General features: G+C 37.3%; 2 pseudogenes; both read left to right on the top strand.

Annotated features, from left to right (window-relative positions):
- Positions 1 to 322: 322 nt before the first annotated feature.
- On the top strand, positions 323 to 11,771 carry LOC114823713 (pentatricopeptide repeat-containing protein At5g04810, chloroplastic-like; annotated as a pseudogene).
- A 5,516-nt stretch (positions 11,772 to 17,287) lies between these two features.
- LOC114823784 (transcription repressor OFP13-like) lies at positions 17,288 to 19,921 on the top strand (annotated as a pseudogene).
- The last annotated feature ends 2,080 nt before the right edge of the window (positions 19,922 to 22,001 follow it).

The following is a 22,001-nucleotide window of genomic DNA, read 5'->3' as shown; positions in this document are numbered from 1 at the left end:
TTAGATCGAGTGAAGTGTTGTGATCAAGGGTTGGAATTAGTAATTCTACTACAATATGAGTACTATTGACTGCACAGCTTCTTGTGTGTGGCCAGATAGATGAACATGAGTTTTGAGAGAGAGAGAGAGAGAGAGAGAGAGAGAGAGAGAGAGAGAGAGAGATGTATGGACTCAAATAGAGGTGCAAAATTGGATGACATTATATTCTAGTGTAGTTGAATCTATACCATAAAGAACCAATTAGAACATAACATTCAACATATAGTGCGGTTTCGGTTTCGGTGCGATTTTGAAAAATCAAAGTCAAAACCAAAACCAAAACCAAACCGTTTTCTTAGCCGCGATTCGGTTTCAAAACCGTAAAATCAAAACGTTCGATACGGTCTGATTCGATTCATGTTTCGGTTTCAATTTTCGAGCCGAAGTGCCTACCCTGCCTTCACTAAATGATGGAGATGCTCTACAGAGAACGGGGGTAAGATTGTTGATCGAAAAGTTTGTTCTTTTAAAATGAACGCTACAGAAAGAAACATACGGCCTCTGGAAGGTAGAAACAATCTCTGTCCAGATAATGGAATTCTCACTCAGCACCCCACACTATCCCAACACCACCTCGCCCTTCTCCGCCGTCGCAGTCACCGTCGCCGTCGTCCTCAACCTCAACCAAAAACACCACTCCACCACCACTACTTGTCTCTTTGTCTCTCCCAGATCAACGCCTCTTCCTCCGCCAAATCCCCTTCTAACCAACTTCGCCGACCCAAAACTCCCAAAACCGCTTCTCCGCCGACCAAACCCACCTCCAAATTCCGCTCTAGCCCCTTCAAGAACCTCATTAATCCCACCCAAGCCCCTACCCCACCAGTTAACACCACCACTAACACCAATTCACACGCTCTCACTGACAAGATTTGGCTCACTAGCAAGCTCTCTCCTCCAACTCCGCCACCCGAAACAGAAACTCTTGGAGCAACCCAAAAACCCATCAAGGACAATGAGCCCAAGAAGAATTCGTAGCTACCCAAAGTTGAGTTCCGGCAAGATGGTAAAATCTTTGTGGGGAATTTGCCCAACTGGGTCAAGCAAAATGAGGTTTCCGACTTCTTCCGGCAAGTTGGGCCCATAAAGAGTGTGATTTTGATTAAGGGTCATTCAAACACGGAGCTAAATGCGGGTTTTGGGTTTGTTATTTATGGTGGTACGACTGCAGCCAAGTCGGCCATGAAGGCTGTCGAATTCGATGGCGTGGAGTTCCATGGGAGGGTTCTTACTGTTAAATTGGATGATGGGAGGAGACTGAAGGACAAAACTGATGAGAGGGCGCGGTGGCTTGAAGGGTACGACGGTGTTGGGTATCGGTCTCAGTGGCATAAAGAGCGGGAGAGCTCGCGTAACCCGAGAATTGGCAAGCAGTTGTTCGGGTTTTTGAGAGAATTAACAAGTTACACTCATAGTTCATATCCATTTCACATTCACTATATGTCCACATCCTAAGGCATATTGTAATAGTATTAAAAATCATCTTCAATTGTGAAAATAATTCGAATACTCATCACACAACATGTTATGGACATTCATATGACCGCGCATTACGTGGTACTTAGTCGATGAATATTTAACAAAATTATAATGTCTTTGATTCAGTAATGTATGCAAAACACAAAATGTCTTTTTTCTTCTTTACCAGCCTTCCAGAGGAGAATATGGCCTAATGGTGAAGCATTATGCAAGGCAAGGGGACATGCATCGTGCTCGTGAAACTTTTGCGAGCAAGGGGAATAGAACCATCATCACATGTGTACACAAGGTAATATTCATGTAAATCATTCAGAATTTAAGCTTTCTGTCATAGACTTTTTGGGCCTCAAGTTGGATTTATGTAGACTTGTGTTGAAATTAATATTGGGCTTCAAAAATAAATACCCATAATAAAATAAATAAAATATTAAATTAAGTTTTATTTGGTTCGGTTTGGTTTCTAAACCTCTGAAGTCGAAATTGAACCAATAACTTTTGGTTTGGTTTGATTTTAATTTTGGTTCAATTTATGTTCGGTTCAGTGAATGGTTTGATTTTTTTTTAGTTTTCGGTTTTTTGAGCTCACCCAACCTAGGGGTGGCTAGGGATGGGCAACAGTTATGACGGACGGGTAACCGCGGTTATTTACCCATAACCGTTTATACTCATACCCACATAACCATGTACCGGTTAGGTAATTGCCTAAATGGTTATACCCATACCCATAACTGTTTATAAATGGTTAATCATATCCATAACCGCATACCTATTTAACCGTAACCGTTTAATACCCGTTTACCTATTTACCCTTTTTAACCCGTTTATCTTTTTTTTTGTACCATTACCTCTTTTTCACCCGTCTACATGTTTTTTAACAACTTGAAAATTAAAAAAAAAATTGTCATAATTTTTTTTGACAATTAAACACCGTTATAGGTACATTCATCATACATTTCCGTATTTTAATTTTTTAAGTCCTTATACCATTCCAATAATTGAAATAATAGTTTACGGATGATATTTTTAACTGTTAACAATGAAGGTAAATATAATATTTGCTAAGTATTATTGGGTTACAAAAATTGTTTAGAAGACATTTATGTCAATTTCACGATTACCCGCAAGGAATTTAAATTGATTTGGCGAATTCCTTGATGATGAGAATCATCATTCCTGTAGCAGTATTATTGAGAGAAGGACCAAGGAATTAAATATCGATATTATCGGCGAAATATCGCCGATAATATCGTTTATTTGACCCGGCGATATTTTTTTTAGTAAAAATAAAATATCTTTAAAATATCGCGATATTACCGATATTAGCGATATTATCGCGATATTCGTCGTCGTCGCCACCGCCGGGAGGTGAGAAAGGGATCCAGAAACCAGATCGAAGAAGATGGATCCAGAAACCAGATCGAAGAAGAAGGATCCAGAAACCAGATCGAGGGAGAGACGAAGACGGAGAGACCGAGGGAGAGACGGAGACGGAGAGACCGAGGCAGAGATGGAGACGGAGAGACCGAGGCAGAGATGGAGACGGAGAGACCGAGGGAGAGACGGAGACGGAGAGACCGAGGCAGAGACGGAGACGGAGAGACCGAGGCAGAGACAGAGACGTAGAGACGGAGATGGCGATGAGGTGGTGTCGTCGTTGATGTGGTGTGGAAGTGAGGGTGTGGGTTGTTCACGGGGAGAAGGAGAGAGTGCAGAGATGCAGAGAGTGCAGAGAGTGCAGAGAGGGCGAAGAGGGAGAATGAGGGTTGTTCACGGGGAGAAGGAGAGAGTGCAGAGAGTGCAGAGAGCGATGCGGAGGTGTCGCCGTTGAAGTGGTGTGGAAGTGAGGGTGTGGCGTGTGGGTTGGTTCACGGGGAGAAGGAGAGAGTGCAGAGAGAGAGCACTGTAGAGATGAGAGAGTGAGGGAAAAGAGAGATCTGAGAGAAAAGAGAGACGGGGACACAAAAGCAAGGTGGGCCCCCTGGGCACACCTATTAAGATCTAAAAATAATTTTAAAAGCAAGATAAACTCAAACTTAGTGAAAATACAATTTAAATTGGGGTGGGTGTAACAATCTACCCCTCTTAAAAGAATTTCGTCTCCGAAATTTAAAATCACTTACTAAACTGAAATACTAGAAAATAGGAAGAAGAATATATGTATAAAGAGAAATTAAGTCCAAATAATTACATCATATTAAAATTTGATTAATTTTTTTTCAATTACATATATTCTATATGATAAATTTCTATTTTAAATCAAGTCCAAATAATTATATCATATTAAAATTTGATTATTTTTTTTTCAGTTACATATATTCTATATGATAAATTTCTATTTTAAATCAAGTCCAAATAATTACATCATATTAAAATTTGATTATTTTTTTTTCAGTTACATATATTATATATGATAAATTTCTATTTTAAATCAAGTCCAAATAATTACATCATACTAAAATTTGATTAATTTCTTTTCAAGTATCTACTTTTGAACTACTCACCACGTTCACTCTATGTGATACTAAGTCACTCATGTATCTTACCATACAATGTATAAAGTGTAAAATATTGTACTAATTCATTATATATAAATGATTATGGTGTGTTTAAACTTATTTCATTAATTACTACATATTTTCTACACTTACAATGTTTGCCAGCTCGCTATATAATCAACTTAAATCAGTTAAATCCATCATGCAATGCATTTCCTTCCAATTTTTTGTGATAAACTAATAGATAATTGACTAAATAAACATCCTGCAAAGTTTCAATAAAAATTTCCAAGTTTTTCTTACAATTTCCGTGGTTTCCATGTAATTTTTATCGATATCGATATTATCCCGATATTTTCATCGATATTTCCGTGTTTTCGGACTACTGATATTTCCGATATTACCGATATTTTCTTCCTTGAGAAGGACCGATGAATTCCTTGCTAATTTATTAGGTGCTAAGTATTATTGGATCGAGAACATGGTTTGTGTTAGTTTTACATATATAAAATAAATGGGTAAACGGTTACCCGTTTATAACCGCAGTTAATATCCATAACCGCCCATTTAAATTTCACGAGTAAACGGTTATACTCATAACAGTTTATTTATCTTAATGGTTATCCATAACCGTAACCGTTTAATTTAAATGGACGGGTAACCGCGGTCTATGGAATGGGCAACATGGACCGTGCCATCCGCACTGTTAGAGAAATGCAGCGGGAGAGACATAGACCTACATCACGGACATTTATGCCAATAATACATGGTTTTGCAAGGGCTGGAGAAATGAGAAGAGCCCTAGAGATTTCGATATGATGAGGATGAGTGGGTGCATTCCCACCGTGCATACTTTTAATGCTCTGGTTCTTGGTCTTGTGGAGAAGCGGCAGGTAATTATCCTTATATACATGCATCCATATAATTTTTTTTTGGGGCACTTTATATGCGATCCCTAACTATCAATATTCTTTGATTGAAACTTGTTAGTTTTTAGTTTTTAATTGAGGTCCCTGACATTAATATAATAATGTAAGTTACTATATTTTTAAATTAAAAATTAAAAATTGAAATTTGTTATTGTTTATATTAATGAGATTTTAAATAAAACCCATAATTTATGGGATTAAAAATAATAAAATATAAATTATACTCTCTATTATATTGTGTGTGTGTGTGTGTGTGTATACATATATGTATGGGTACACTAACCAAAATTAACAAAAAAAGGTATTGTACCAAAACATGGATACATTCTCAAATCAACGAAAAAGAATGTACCCATATAAGTTTAAACATGGATTAAAAAATTTGAATGGATTTTATATTAAAAAAAGGGTACATTTTACATATAACAAATTGATATATTTGAGAATGGGTACATTTAAGATTTAAAAAATTGAAAAATTATATGAATGGGTACATTTAAGATTAAAAAATTGAGAATCTTTTTATATATATATAAAAAAACTAATAGGTACAAACTTAATTTAATTTAATTTTTTATTATTTTGGAAATGTTTGAATTGAAAATTAATTAGAAGTTTAATAGAGGTGTGAGTATTAAACCCTAAATTAATTACTAATTTTTATATTAAAAATTATATAATAAACATGTAAAATCATTATCACATTAATGATAGGAACTTGAATCAAAATTTGAGAACTAATAAGGTCTTAGTCAATGAACAGTAAGAACTAGGGACCGGATACTAATTTTTCCTTTTTTTTTCTACTCCGGGACGTTTGAATTTTAACAATGTAGGATTTTGAATGATTTGATTTCCCATTCACTGCAATCTTGTTTCAAATATAAACAAAAGTAAGTATTGCAGATGCAGAGGGCTGTTGAAATATTGGATGCGATGACACTAGCAGGCATAATTCCGGACGAGCACACATACACAACTATCATGCACGGTTATGCATCTTTAGGTGATAATGGGAAAGCCTTCGAGTGTTTTACCAAATTAAGGCGTGAGGGCCTGGAGCTTGATGTGTTCACATATGAGGCTTTGCTGAAGGCATGTTGCAAGGCAGGCAGAATGCAAAGTGCATTAGCTGTCACCACAGAAATGGGTGCTAAAAACATTCCAAGGAACACCTTTATTTACAACATATTAATTGATGGGTATGGTTTGTTAAAATTTTTATGTGCGCTGATATACTTCACACTAGTACTTTCGTCAGTCTTTATTCTACTGTTTTTTTCTTTGTTTTGTTGGATGTTTATGTAATGTTATTATGTTTATCAAAAATAAAAAATAAAAATGTAATGTTATTGTTGAGTTTTGGTTTCAATATTTGTTGCATATTTCATTATGAATGTTACAAGAGAGTGAATGCAACTCTTATACAGAGCCAAAAGAAAGTTACAATAGATTGTAGGATAACTACACAAACACAATTCCTAAAATCTGCTCTAACAAGTGGAAAAGCAAAAACCAAATTACAAGTAAAGAAGCTTTTACAAGCAACTAAGAAAGGTTGATGTAAGGTGAATGACAAGCTATGGAAATGTTGATGAAAGGTGAATAACAAACTATGGAAAGTGAGGTTGATGTAAGGTGAATGACAAGCTATAGAAATGTTGATGTAAGGTGAATGACAAGCTATGGAAAGTGACTTTAGCCTATGACTTAGCTAAAGTGAGGATGACAACTCATACATACAACCCATCCATACAAACCGGTTTCAATACACCCCCTCAAGCTGGATCAAGGGGATTGATTGATCCAAGCTTGCACAACAAATGCTGAAATTGAGTAGAGTCTAGTGCTTTTGTGAATAAATCAGCAAGTTGATCGTGGCTGTGTGTGAACACGGTGTCTATCACCTTGGATTGAACTTGAGCACGAATATAATGGCAGTCAGCTTCAATATGTTTGGTTCTTTCATGGAATACTGGATTGGAGGCAATGTGCATGGCAGCTTGGTTATCACAATACAAGGACATATGTGTCATGTTTGTGAATCCGAGCTCGGAAAGAAGACCTTTCAACCATATGAGTTCACAGGCTGTTGTTGCCATAGCCCTATACTCAGCTTCGGCACTAGATCGAGCAATAACAGTTTGTTTCTTGCTCTTCCAAGTGACAATGTTCCCTCCAACAAATGTGCAAAAACCTGTTATGGATTTTCGATCAAGGGCATTTCCAACCCAGTCAGCATCTGTGTAGGCCAAGATGTGATTTGATCAATTGTTCTCCATAATTATCCCCCTTCCTACTAAGCCCTTGAGATATCGAAGTATTCTCCTGACGATTTCCAGTGAACTAGAGTAGGAGAGTGCATGAATTGACTGGCTAGGCTAACTGAATATGAGATATCAGGCCTAGTAATGGTGAGATAAATAAGTTTCCCAACCATTCGCTGATAAACACTAGGGTCTGAGAGAGGTTCACCTTTTTCATGCCACTGAAGTTTGCTAGCTAGGGGTGTCCGAGCTAGTTTACATTCCATCATGTTAGCTTCATCTAGAAGATCGAGAACATACTTTCTTTGATTCAAGAACAATCCATTTGAAGAGGTAGCCACCTCAATTCCAAGAAAGTATTTCAAGGGCCCCAAGTCTTTAATGGCAATTTTTTGGTGAAGTGACTGCTTAAGCGTCTTGATTTCACTTATATGGTCACCTGTAATAATTAGGTCATCAACATATATAAGCACAACCAATTTGCTAGCAATACTACTTCGAACAAACAAAGAAGAGTCAGCATGACTCCTTTTGAACCTTGCAGCTTTAAGGACTGAACTAAGCTTCGAATACCAAGCTCGAGGGGACTGTTTGAGACCATATATGGCTTTGTGAAGTCTGTAGACCTTGTTGGGTTCATTTTCTCTTGGATGACCAGGAGGCAACTTCATGTACACTTCTTTTTCAAGATCCCCATGAAGAAATGCATTCTTCACATCCATTTGGAATAAGGGCCATGCATTATTGATTGCCACATACAACAATACCCTCACTGTGTTCATTTTGGCAACAGGAGCAAAGGTCTCCTTATAGTCAATGCCATAGGTTTAAGTAAAGCCTTGAGCTACTAACCGTGCCTTGTGTCTTTCAATGCTTCCATTGGAGTTGAATTTGGTCTTATATATCCACCTACTTCCCACGACCTTCTTGCCATTTGGAAGATCCACCACACTCCATGTCTGGTTGTCATTCAGAGCTTGAAGCTCTTTAGTCATAACATCTTGCCACTCAGGCATGCATGTGGCTTCATGAAAATTCCTTGGTTCGAAAGTGTGGGACACTTTGTTAAGGAAAGAAGTATGAGAAGATGAGAATCTGTGATAAGAAATAGTTGTAGAGATAGGATGCCTTGCAGTGTAAGTAACATACTCTTGTAACCTCACTGGTGGATGTCTATCTTGTGTAGGATTTCTTTTTGGTGCACTTATAGCTTGCTGATTTGGTTGAGCTTCTGATAGTTCAGAGGAGCTTGGCACTGCATCAGTTACACTCTCAGTGAGTTGAGAATTATCAATGCTAATATGAGCATGAGTGAGTTCATGAATTTTTGCTGGAATAGGTAGGGGAAATAAGTCCATAAGATCTTCCATATTAGCATTAGTCTCCAACCCTTTGTGGAAATAAGGTGAATATTCATCAAATCGCACCTCTCTAGAGACTGCCAGCTTCCCCATGTAAGGGTTATACACTTTGTAACCCTTTTGAGAACTGGCGTATCCCATAAACACACATTTGACAGCTCGAGGGTCGAGTTTGTCACGATGGAGAGCTTGAATGTGCACACAACAAGTACAACCAAAGGTCTTGAGGTGAGACAAGCTTATAGGCCTGCCTTTCATGACTTCAAAAGGAGATTTAGTATTCAACACCCGAGTTGGCAGTCTATTAATGATGTACGTGGCAGTGAGTAGAGCTTGAGACCAAAATTTCTTAGGAACATTCATTTGGATCATAAGTGATCGAGTATTCTCCAATAAGTCTCAATTCTTTCTCTTTGCCACATCATTTTGTTGTGGTGTACCAACACAACTAGTTTGATGCAAAATGCCATGATTGCTCAAGTAATTACTCATGTTATTGGAAGTGCACTCAGTACCATTATCTAATCTTAACATATATAACTTAGATGAAAATTGATTGGTGATTAGGTTGTGAAAGTCCTTAAAAGCATCAAACAACTCACTTTTAAGTTTTAAAAGATACAACCAGGTTACTCTAGAATAGTCATCAATAAATGTAACATAGTATCTATACCCATCAAAGGATTCTACATGAAAAGGACCCCAAATATCAGAGTGAACAAACTCAAAAAGTTTACTAGTTCTAGAATTAGAGGAAACAAAAAGGAAGTCTAGTGGCTTTTGACATTTGACAAGTTTCACACTCTAGTGTGTTTTTACAATAAAAGGGAAACAACTTGGTCATCACATGTTCTGAGGGATAGGCAAGGCGTTGATGCAAGAGTTGGTGTTCCTGAACTTGACTTAAGTTGATACTGAGCTTTTTGACAAAATTGGACTACTTTGAGAGATAGTAGAGTCCATTGAAGAAGAACCCTTGACCAATCTTCTTCTGAGTAACTCGGTCTTGAAACACAACATTGTGAGGGGAAAATATGGCAAGACAGTCTAAGGTTTTTGTGATTTTTCCTATTGACAAGAGCTGAAAAGGAAAAGAAGGTACATAAAGAGCAGTGGAATCAATATGCTTACTTAGCAATCTAATCTTTCCTTTCCCTAGAATAGGTTCCCATTTCCCATTTGCAACAGATACATGAATTGGATCAATAGTTCTTTGAAAATTGTGGAGACTAGAGGGTTTATTAGTTATATGATCAGTGGCACCAGAGTCAATAATCTAAAAATCATGTGTAACATTTTCATTAAGAGCAGTGGAAATGGCATTGATAATACCTGGAATATTGCCTTTCGATGTGTTCTCCGAGTCAGCCAAGAATCCAGCAAATTTCCCTAGCATTGTAGTAGGGTTTTTAGGTGTTATTTCATCAGGTTCAGTGCTTTCTTGCTTCTTTTAAAGAAAAGCAGCAAACTCGTTGATCAATGACACATGATTTGTTGAGAAATTGGCCATTCCATCAGTTGAGGAACAAGCTGAATGAAATGCTTTTGGAGTGACTCCACCTTTCCCATCTTTGATCATCCTGCCTTCCCTATCAAACTTAGTCTTTAACTCCGGATGAAGAATACAACATTTTTCTCTCAAATGTCCCTTCATGTTGCAATAAGAACATTTCCAGTCTGCTTTCTTGCCAAGCACCCTATCACCAGTTGCTTTGTGATTTATCGTGAAAACCCTAGCTTCAGAGTTGGATTTGGGCTCAACGGTCATCACTATTTGTCGAGTTTCTTCTCTCTGGATTGCATGACACACAATGGTAAAGGAGGGCAGCTCTTGAGTCATTAACAAGTGACTACGCATGTCTTCATACTCCGCTCCCAAGCTTACTAAGAGTTGAAAAACCTTGTCTTCATCAGCCCTCTTCAGTAGCACAGCGGAATCAGTCGTGTGTGGATGATACATATCGAGTTCATTCCACATGGATTTCATACTTCCAAGGTGTTGAACAAATGAGTGATCACCTTGCTTTAAACTAGCCACACTCTTCTTCAGTTGAAAGATGCGAACTGAGTTGTTTTGGCTGCCATACATGTCTTTGACAGACTCCCATAGGAGAAGGGAAGACTCTGAGTAGTTGAAAAACTCAGACAATTTTGGCTCAATGGAGTTAAGTAACCAGGACATGACCAGCTGATCAGTAGTATGCCATGCATCGTAAGTTGGTGAAGTGGATTCTGGGGGCTCAGAGCTTTCATTGATAAACCCTAGCTTCGATCTTCCTTTTAGAGCAAGTGACACAGCTCTTGACCAAGGAACGTAGTTGAACTCGTTGAGTAGCATCGAGCATAGTCGTTGATTTGGATTGTTCTCAACCCCTTGGGTTAAGTTTGGGGAGGAGGATGAGGCATTGTCAGCATTAGACACATTTTCTTCTGCCATCTCTATCGATGATGAGCAAATGAAGAAGTAAAAAAAAAAAAACAGAGTCAGGACCCTATGGTTCCTGCTCTGATACCATGTTGAGTTTTGGTTTCAATATTTGTTGTATATTTCATTATGAATGTTACAAGAGATTGAAGGTAACTCTTATAGAGAGCCAAAAGAAAGCTACAATAGATTGTAGGATAACTACACAAACACAATCCCTAAAATATGCCCTAACAAGTGGAAAAGCAAAAACCAAATTACAAGTAAAGAAGCTTTTACAAGCAACTAAGAAAGGTTGATGTAAGGTGAGTAACAAGCTATGGAAAGTGAGGTTGATGTAAGGTGAATGACAAGCTATGGAAAGGTTGATGTAAGGTGAATGACAAGCTATGGAAAGTAACTTTAGCCTATGACTTAGCTAAAGTGAGGATGACAACTCATACATACAACACATCCATACAAACCGGTTTCAATAGTTATTATATTCTACTTTTTCAATATAATCTTCTCTTTTAATTGATTTTTTCAATATAATCTTCTCTTTTAATTGATTTTTTCAATATAATCTTCTCTTTTAATTGATTGTTATCTGCCTCTGAACCTGCCTTCCGTTATGCAGATGGGCTCGAATAGGAGATGTTTGGGAGGCTGCTGACTTGATGCATCAAATGAAAAAGGAAGGGGTTCGACCTGATATTCACACCTACACATCTTTCATAAATGCTAGTTGCAAGGCTGGAGATATACATGTATTCTACAATTTTGCCAGGTCGTAGGAGATAATTTTATTTCAAGAAATATTACTTTTTCATCACCATTTTGAGCTTCGACAAATAAAATATTTATTTCATATATTTCTTTATACTTTTTTTGAGCGTACTATATTCTACAAATGGATTTTGCAACTTGTTATGCATTAGAAAGCAATGGAAAATGATGACTTTCATATAACAGCAAAAAAATTTCATCTTTCTGATTTCAGTTGGCCAAAACCCTGGTGTTATACAATACAAGAATTAGAAAACTAAGTAACCTAGTTTATCAATTTGGTTCGTCATTTCTGCATTTTATCAATCTGTCTTTCTGAGAGCTGAACAAATAATTAAAGATATGGAAGCGTTGGGAGTGAAGCCAAATGTGAAAACCTACACTACGTTGATAAAGGGTTGGGCACGTGTTTCTCTCCCAGAGAAGGCCTTGAGATGCTTCAAAGAGATGAAGTTGGCTGGGCTGAAGCCTGACAGAGCTGTATACCATTGCTTGATGACATCTCTGCTGTCAAGGGCAACTGTTGCTGAAGTTTATATCTACACTGGCCTTCTGTCCATTTGTAAAGAGATGATTGAATCTGGGCTGACCATTGATATTGTTGGTGTGTAACCCTTCAGCTGAAGCTTGGCTGCAAAGATCAAGTTTCATGTTTTTGTTTCAGTTTGAATGTGAGTCATTGGATCATAGTTCACATGGCAGCTTAATCATGTATCTAGCCTAAGTAATAGAATAAGACAAGTGGCATCATCTCATAGGATGATAGCAATGAATGGTTAAGATTGTATTGTGTGTTGGTGAGTGAAGGATCTCCATTCCTTTCCACATATAACGGTTAAAAATGTATTTTGTGCAGAGTATGAAATCTGAAGAGACATAGTTCCATCATTTTCTCTCTAAAAAAAACTCTCTCCACCATTGCAGAGAACCTCAATTGAAATACATATCAAAAACACATAAACACTAACATGGCCTCAGAGCCAAGTTTCATTGTCTAAACTGGGCATGAAATATGTGAGTGCGATTGAGCTACATCTTTGAGCTCCAATCGAATCTGGAAATTTGTGATTTCTTGTATCCAAGTCTAATATGGCTGAGTCCGGCAATGACGAGCTTAGAGCTCCGGTTTTCAATGGAGATAACTATGAATTTTGGAGGATTCGTATGACAACTATACTGAAATCGTATGGTTTGTAGGAGTTGGTTGAAAATGGGTTTGAACCTCCAGATCCGAAGTCTGAGAAAGTTATGGTCAACGAGACGAAGAAGGAGACGTCAGATGAAGTGTCATTCAGTGAGATTCTGATGAAGGATGCTTGTGCGCTTGGGAAGATTCAAGGTGTAGTTTCGAACCAAATCTTTCCCAGAATCGTGAATGATGAGACATCCAAAGGAGCTTGGGATGTTCTAAAGGGTGAATTCCAAGGAGATAAACAAGTAAGAAATGTAAAATTGCAAGGGTTACGTAGAGATTTTGAATATACTCGTATGAAGGATAGTGAATTATTATCTGTATATCTCTCTCGATTGTTTGATATCATTAATCAAATGAAAAGTTATGGAGAAGAATTATCTAGAGAGAGAATTGTGCAGAAATTACTGATTAGTCTTCCAAAAACATATGATGCAATCTGTTCTGTGATTGAGCACTCTAGAGATCTTGAAACTATTAAGGTTCAAGAAGTTGTAGCTTCTTTAAAAGGATTCGAGTAGAGGCTTGATTTACATGCTAAGTCTTCTATTGAGAGAGCATTTGCAAGTTTAACTGTTACAACTAAGGGTGCTAGAAGTGGTGGATTTTTTTGGAAATCAGAGGTCTCAAGAGAATTGGAAGTCAAGGGGAAAAGGTTGGGATCATAAGCCAAACTTTGTTCAGAAGAAAAACAACAATCAAAGAAATTGGGATCACAAACCCAATTATGCTCAGAGGCAGAATAACACTCAAAGAAATTGGGATCATAGGCCTAATTATACTTAGAAGCCAAACAATTCTCAAGGTGATTGCAAATGGTGTGACAGGTTACATCATGGGAAGTGTTGGTATGAAGGTAAACCAAAGTGCACAGGTTGTGGGAAACCGGGTCATTATGTGAAAAATTGTCATGAAAACAAAGGAGTGCAGAAGGCTAATTATGTAAGGCAGATGGAAGAAACAGGATCATTGTTTTATACCTGTAATGCAGTGACAGATGTGAAGGTCAATAACTCATGGTATATTGACAGTAGATGTAACAATCACATGACAGGTGATGAGAGTTTGTTGGTTAATGTTCAGAGAAATTTGACCTCTAAGGTAAAAATGGGCACTGGAGAAATTGTTCAGGTGGCAGGAAAGGGAACCTTGGTGATTGAGACTAAATTGGGAAGAAAACATATACAAGAAGTAATGCTTGTTCATGAACTTGAGGAAAATCTTCTCAGTGTATGACAGATGATGGAACACGACTATTATCTGCTATTTGGAGGTGATGTAGTGAACATCTTTGATGGTTGGTCACTCGATAATTTGGTAGTAAGAGTACATATGACTGCCAATAGATGCTTTCCTTTGACAATGATGCCTGTAACTCAGTATGCTCTAAGAGCAAGTGTCACACACTGCTATCAGATATGGCATAAACGATTGGGTCATTTGCATGAAAGAAGTCTCAAATTACTTGAAGAACAAAAGCTGGTGCATGGATTGCCTAAGTTAGAAATGTTTACAAATGTGTGTGAAGGGTGCATGTTAGGCAAACAACACAGGGACTCATTCCCCTCTAAATCGACTTGGAGAGCTAAGGATCCACTGGAGTTGATTCACACAAATATTTGTGGTCCAATGCAAGTTGAATCTCATTCTGGAAACAAGTATTTCTTGTTGTTTATAAATGACTGCACTAGAATGACATGGGTGTATTTTCTGAGAAATAAGTCGGATGCATTTGGATGCTTTAAGAAGTTTAAGGTAATGATTGAGCTACAATGTGGATATAAAGTGAAATGTCTCAGAAGTGATAGAGGAGGAGAATTTCTTTATGCAGAATTTATTGAATACTGCAGTGATCTAGGAATCCAGAGACAATTAACTATGGCCTACACTCCTCAACAAAATGGAGTGTCAGAGAGGAAGAATAGGACTGTGGTGGAAATGGCAAAGTCAATGCTACATGAGAAGAACCGTCCATACATGTTTTGGGCAGAAGCAATTAATACTGCAGTTTATTTGCTTAACTGATGTCCATCCAAAGCTTTGAGAAAGACAACACCATTTGAGGCATATAGTGGAAGGAAACCTGGAATAGCTCATTTGAAGATATTTGGCTCACTTTGCTATGTGCACATACCTTCTAATCTTAGACACAAGTTAGAGGAAAATAGTCATAAATGCATCTTTGTAGGCTATGGTGCAAGTGAGAAGGGCTACAGATTGTTTGATCCCATTTCAAGAAAGATTATTCTCTCAAGGGATGTCACATTTGATGAGAATGATTCTTGGGATTAGAACTGCATTACAAATACTGGAGTGACATTTCCAGTTATCACTGAATGTAAGGATGCTAATGAAATCTGTGAGATTGGTGAAAACTCTCAGTCTGAGGAATATAATGTTTCTTAAAGTGAGAATGTGTCTGATAGATCTCAAGCATATGATGATACACCTAAGAAATGGAGAAGCATAAATGAGATCATGGCTAAATGTAACATGTGCGTTATTGAACCAGAAAGTTATGATGATGCAGCTAAGGATGATTCATGGATGAGTGCAATGAGAGCTGAATTGGACATGATTGAGAAGAACAACACATGGCAGCTTGTTGAGAGACCATATGACAAGCCTGTTATTGGTGTTAAATGGGTCTATAAGACCAAACTTAATCTGGATGGTACTGTGCAGAAGAATAAATCTCGACTTGTGGCTAAAGGCTATTCACAAAAGCCCAGAATTGACTATAATGAGACTTTTACCCCTGTGGCAAGGTTGGACACGATTAGAACCTTGATTGATCTTGCTGCACAGAAGAAATGGAACTTGTATCAATTAGATGTAAAGTCTGCATTTCTCAATGGGGTATTGAAAGAAGAAGTGTATGTTGAGCAACCTCAAGGCTTTGTGAAGGAAAGTGAAGAAACAAAGGTGTACAAGCTGAACAAGGCTCTATATGGTTTGAAACAGGCACCAAGAGCCTGGTATGATGGGATTAATGCATATTTCAATAGTTCAGGGTTTGAGAAGAGTTCAAGTGAGGCAGCTTTGTATGTTAAGACAAGGAAGGACTCAGGTATTATTATTGTCTCCCTATATGTAGATGACATTGTATACATTGGTAGCAGTCCACAAATGCTTGAAGAATTTAGAAATGACATGATGAAACACTATGAGATGACTGATTTGGATTTATTACGTCACTTTCTTGGAATGGGTGTGCTACAAACTGAGAACAGTATTTTTATACACCAAAAGAAATATGCACAGAAGCTAATTGAGAGGTTTGGTCTGAAAGACTGCAAATCAGTTGCTACTCCACTTGCAATGAATGAAAGGTTGAGCAAAGTTGATGGAAGTGAAGCTGCGAATGAAGGAGAATATAGGCAGCTTGTTAGAAGTTTGCTTTATTTGACTGCAACTAGACCTGATGTGATGTTTGCATCAAGTTTATTGGCAAGGTTCATGCATAAAAATCCCACTAAGAAGCATATGGGAACAGCTAAGAGGGTACTGAGATACATCCAGGGAACAATCGATTTTGGTATTGTCTTTGAAAGGGGAAAAGCAACTACCCTAATTGGCTATTGTGATAGTTACTGGGCTGGAAGTGAGGATGATATGAGAAGTACTACAGGTTATGCATTCACACTAGGATCTAGTGTATTCTCATGGGTTTCAATTAAACAAAACATTGTGGCTTTGTCTACTGCAGAAGCAAAATATGTTAGTGTCGCAGAAGCTACCTCTCAAGCAAAATGGCTGAGATTTGTTCTTGAAGATTTTGGAGACGAACAAGTAGAAGGAACTTAGATTATGTGTGATAACACATCAGCCATTGCCATGGCAAAGAATCCAGTCTTTCATCAAAAGACAAGACACATCAACAAAAAATTTCACTTCATCTGAGAAGCAATTCAAGCCAAAGAAATTGAACTGATGTACTGCAGGACTAAGGAGCAGATTGTAGACATTCTTACCAAAGCCTTGCCTAAAGATCGATTTGTGTATCTAAGGGAGCTACTCAGTTTGAATGTGAGCCATTAGATCATAGTCCACATGGCAACTTAATCATTTATCTAGCCTAAGTAGTAGAATAAGACAAGTGGCATGATCTCATAGGATGATAGCAATGAATGGTTAAGATTGTATTGTGTGTTGGTGAGTGAAGGATCTCCCTTCCTTTCCACAAATAACGGTTAAAAATGTATTTTGTGCAGAGTATGAAATTTGAAGAGACATAGTTCCATCATTTTCTCTCTAAAAAAAAAACTCTCTCCACCATTGCAAAGAACCTCCATTGAAATACATATCAAAAACACACAAACACTAACAGATATGGGAACTGCAGTTTACTGGTCGAGGTGCTTACGCAAGATTGAAACAACAGGAGGGGAGCTTACAGAAGCCCTGCAGAAGACCTTCCCACCTAATTGGAGCTCATTTCATACTTTAGATGTAAGTTCAGATTTAGAAAGTGATGATGATGATATGGAGTTTGCTAGTAGAATAAATGGTGATGAAACTATGACGAGGATAGTCTAAACGATAGAACCCGTTTGTAAATCGTGTTATGGACAAAGGTTATGGCGTGCTAATGCACATACAGGCGTTATGTATGCTGGTTCCGATACTGTATAGCTTCATTTAAAACAGTGAGGTTGAAGAAGTTTTAGATTGCTGGAATGCATTTTTCAGGAGAAGAACCCCCGTCATTACTATTGATATCATGATTCTTTTGTACAGAACATAAAGTTTTAATTTTATTTTTTCATGTTTTGAACAGAAATGACAATTAGGTTTTGTTTTGTTATTTCAAGTTTAGACAATTCGTTGTTCTTTTCTTAATTGTTGTGTCCAACTCCAAGTCCTCAAATGAATTTTTATTGAGCTGGCACGTTGGAGAAAGACTTACATGCAATATATTCACTGTCACGTGGCATTCTAGTCTAATAATGTATTATCATGTGTACTTTTTTTTTCCTCATATGGAGATGTTAAGTAACAAACTCCCAAATTCATGCCGCTCTTGCCTCACTAGGCGCAGAGCGATCCCAAACAGCAGGAACATGAGACGACTGACCCATAAAAGCCAATGCATCAGTTACAAAGTTTCCTGAAAGGTATGGCAAAACGAGACAAACTGGAAGTTACACGCCAACTTTTGCACATTATGAATAATAGTAAGGTGCCCAGAGAACCAAGATCCACCACTAATAATATCGATTAGTAGTTTATACTGGCTATGCTATAGAATGAAAAGTTTTAAATAAAATCTTTTTATTCGAGAAAAATTCTAATTAGCTTAATTTAAATTACAGAAAAAGGAACTTAAACTTGAGTTGGTTGAGAAGAGGGAGCACAATCCTCTAGCCAACTTGGAAATGTCTACAAAAAGTCTGAAATATCAAATCAAAAGATGTTGACAAAAGTGTTCGTGGTCAAAAGTCTGACTTTTTAACCATTAGATCTTTGGTCAAAAACATTAAAATCAAGATCTAATAGTTAAAAATCTTAGAGTATCCACCATAAAATATTCGTTGAGAGGTGATTTTCATACTTTTTTCATCGGATTGAAATCAAACGAAATAAAATGCCATGGTTATATAGGTGTGTGTAAGAGGCTAAAAAAGTGGGTAAAAATCAGTTTATTTTGGTTGAGTTGTTTTGATGGGGAAGGCATTGAACACCATTCAATATTGTACAAACCAACAATTTTATTTATTTTTTTTTTAGAAAAAGAGAGATAACCGGTGGCAAGTCACGATTATCCACATCTTCTGGGCTCGGAAAGGCTATAATGAATTTTGCTCTACCCGTGACCACAATCAAGCAAACTTGGAGCATCCAACCAACAATTAAATACACCCATGTTCTCTCCATGTTCCTTTTACTCTCCTTTTTTAAATATCACTCATCTCCTCTTATTGTAACCTCTATATATGATCTATCACACTATTATCAATGCCATAAAAAAAAAAAAAAAAAAAAAAAAAGGCTAACATACCTGATACCTTCACAACAAAAATCCCAGAATCCCAATCAAACCCAACCAATTTTGTAAGCTCGGACGGACGTCTTGGATTGGATTCCAATGAAGTTGCTTGTCTCTTAAAAAACAAGGAAACGACAACGTTAGCAGCCACGTCGGCAGTGCCATGGCAGGACTGGCCCTCTTGCAACCACTCCGGCTTCTTCGATCCAAGAACGGAAGGAGGAGCTGATCAGTCTTGGTTAGCAAACTCTTCCTCCTCCTCAGATAATCAATCACCAACCGAGTCTGATGAGGACTGGGAGGAGTCCTAGGATATGGTGGTGGTCCGAGGGGCAAGATCCGAGAGGCTGTTTTTCGAGCCGGAAGACACGAGCTGCATGGTAGGTATGGTAGACAAGGTGAAAGCAGACGGCGGAGGAGGAGAGATGATGAATCCGTCGTTGGAGGAAAAGTACGTGGTGGTGTTAGCCGGCATGGAATCGGAGGATCGGTTGAAAGACTTTAGGAGGTCAATGGAGGAGATGGTGGAATGTCATGCGCTTAAAGATTGGGAGTGTTTGGTGGAGCTGTTAGGATGGTATTTGAAGGTCAACCCAAAGAAGAATCATGGCTTATAGTGGCAGCATTTGTGGATCTCCATGTTGCTCTTTCGGAAGCTGCAGCTGCTTCTTCTCATCATACGTATTATTATTCCACTTCGTTTTCTTTTGCCATTTCTTCATTTTCTAGTTCTTCTCCGCTGTCATCTTGTTTTCAAGGTCAGGAGAATCACATTGCAGAACAAGTAGAGATCACAATGTCTTAACTATATATATAATCCCCATCATGAACACTATGTTTGGACGAAGAAATTTAAGATTACCAAAGAATTTTAAAATGATGGAAATTGAATTGATTGGATTTTATTTTCTAGAATTTGTGAATTTTCTTGTTTGATTAGCCTAAAAGAACAATGTAATTGAATACGGAATTTATTATTTTTAAGCTCTCAATCATAGAAATTGGGAAATGACACCTATGTATATGGAATTTAAACTTGGGAATTGAGGTCCCAAATTCCAAGTTTTTTTTTCCATGCGGAAATTCTAAATTTCTATGTTTATGAATCCAAACAAGAGAATTCGTGCATGTCAATTTACAAATTATGACTTTTATCCAAATTCCAAGTTTATTTCCCTCATCCAAACATCCAAACATAGCGTAACTTAATTAGAAAAGCGTTTAACTCTGAAAATCGAAATAACATGAACGAACAAACCCAACTGATAATTTCGATGTTCTGAAAATTCCAAGAAAGAAAAACAACAGTTTGATCAACATATCTATGTTAGAATATGTAAAAGCTTAATCTTTCAAATTGCGCACTGCTCATTTGGATTTCGATTCTTTATATAAATATGCAATGAAACAGATGGTCGCTGAACTGCGTACGTAAATACTGATGTGTTCTTTTCCTCCTATTGTGTTCTACTTCTGTTTATTTACTTGGAATAGGAGAAGTTATGAATCAAGTAACGGAAAGATGAATAAGAATGTGATCAACTAGTCCCCACAACTTATTTGATTCGTGATTTTCAAGGAACCCTCACTTTTTCCAATACCGATGTTTTAGTAAACGAAAAGAAATAAAGAATCACAATGATTGTAACTCTTATTCATAGTAAGTAAATATGCAAACCTTAACTTATAATTAATTACCTTGCGATATTTCAGATTTTGTAAAGTTAATTATAAAATTGAATTTTTATATATTTTATTTTACTATCTATGCCAGAGAATTTGTCTGCTAAAGGGAAAGATATTAATGGAAACACATGAAAAAAGGAAAGGAAAAATCTACTACGAATCGCTCCTAAAGTAACCAGATCTTGTTTCCTCCTCCTCATTGATATTGGAATGCAAACGAGTAAGTTTACATGCTTCCTCTTAAACAAGGACTTGGGAGTCCTTAATTACTAGTATAAATACCTCGTTCATGAACAATCCAAGGCACGCAATACTTTGAGCTCTAAGTAGAATTCTTTGGTTCAAAATTATACGAGTTACTGTGACTCTCGAAGGGTCTTTAGTCGGTATCACATCATTGTCTTTTTGTCTTTAAGGATTTTGCAGTTAGGTTGTTGATTACAATTGTAACTCGAAGGAGTGAAAATTTTGTAATAACAATGACGTCAGAAACGAATTACAATATTCCAGGGGAGATTCCTGACATTGTGTCCTTGTATACTTTTGACAATGGACCTAAGAAAAGAAGCAATGGAAAAGCAAAGAGTAGTAAACCAGAAAATAACAAGGAAGCGAGTTCCTCGTCAGCCACGGAAAAGAAGAGCAGCTCTAATAAATGACAACCAACTACTAAGGACTGACATTGTGTCCTTGCATTGGCATGTTGAAGTATTATAAACTTCGAAAGATTGTTGTTTTTGTTTCCTTTTATTTGAGGATTCTCTTTGACAAGTGTTTAAACTAATGAATGTTTAGTTTGCTTTTTCTTTTTTTTTTACTATTTTTGGTTTAATTTAATAAATAATTTACAATTCTTGTATAATTAGTTGATATTTATGTTTGAACAAAGGTCATTACAGCCATCCATACTGTTACCATATTTCTCTCTCAAAAAACGCTTCTCTTAGCCGCCAGCCTCTGGCTATGGCTGGGGCTGGTGGCTGTTTCTCCCTCCCTACGTGCAGGTGCAGAGTTGGTTGTTGCTCGGGAGAGAAACCGGCGACAGGTCTTACAATGCTGCACCTGTTTCCTCTAGAGGACATGTCGGTTTTTTTTTAATTTTGTAATTTTTTTTTAGGCTAGGTCGTTTTGTTATTTTGTAGCCTCGCTAACTACAATGGCTTTTGTGAGGGTTTTGATGCTTGGTATATCACATCTCGTCTACGTGACTCCTCGTTCTAGTGGTATGATTTGTGGGGTGGTCGTATATGGTTTTAAATTATTTGCGTTTTGTGCTAATTACCTCCAGATCAAGAAATTGATCACTAGAACATATATACCCATATGGCACCCTTGTAATTGGTTTTTTGTAATAATGAAACTCTATTGCTT

The sequence above is a fragment of the Malus domestica genome, chromosome 02 (assembly GCF_042453785.1).
Source record: "Malus domestica chromosome 02, GDT2T_hap1".
Taxonomy (NCBI): domain Eukaryota; kingdom Viridiplantae; phylum Streptophyta; class Magnoliopsida; order Rosales; family Rosaceae; genus Malus; species Malus domestica.
Note: the sequence above shows the minus strand (reverse complement) of the source record. Positions and strands in the feature narration are given on the sequence as shown.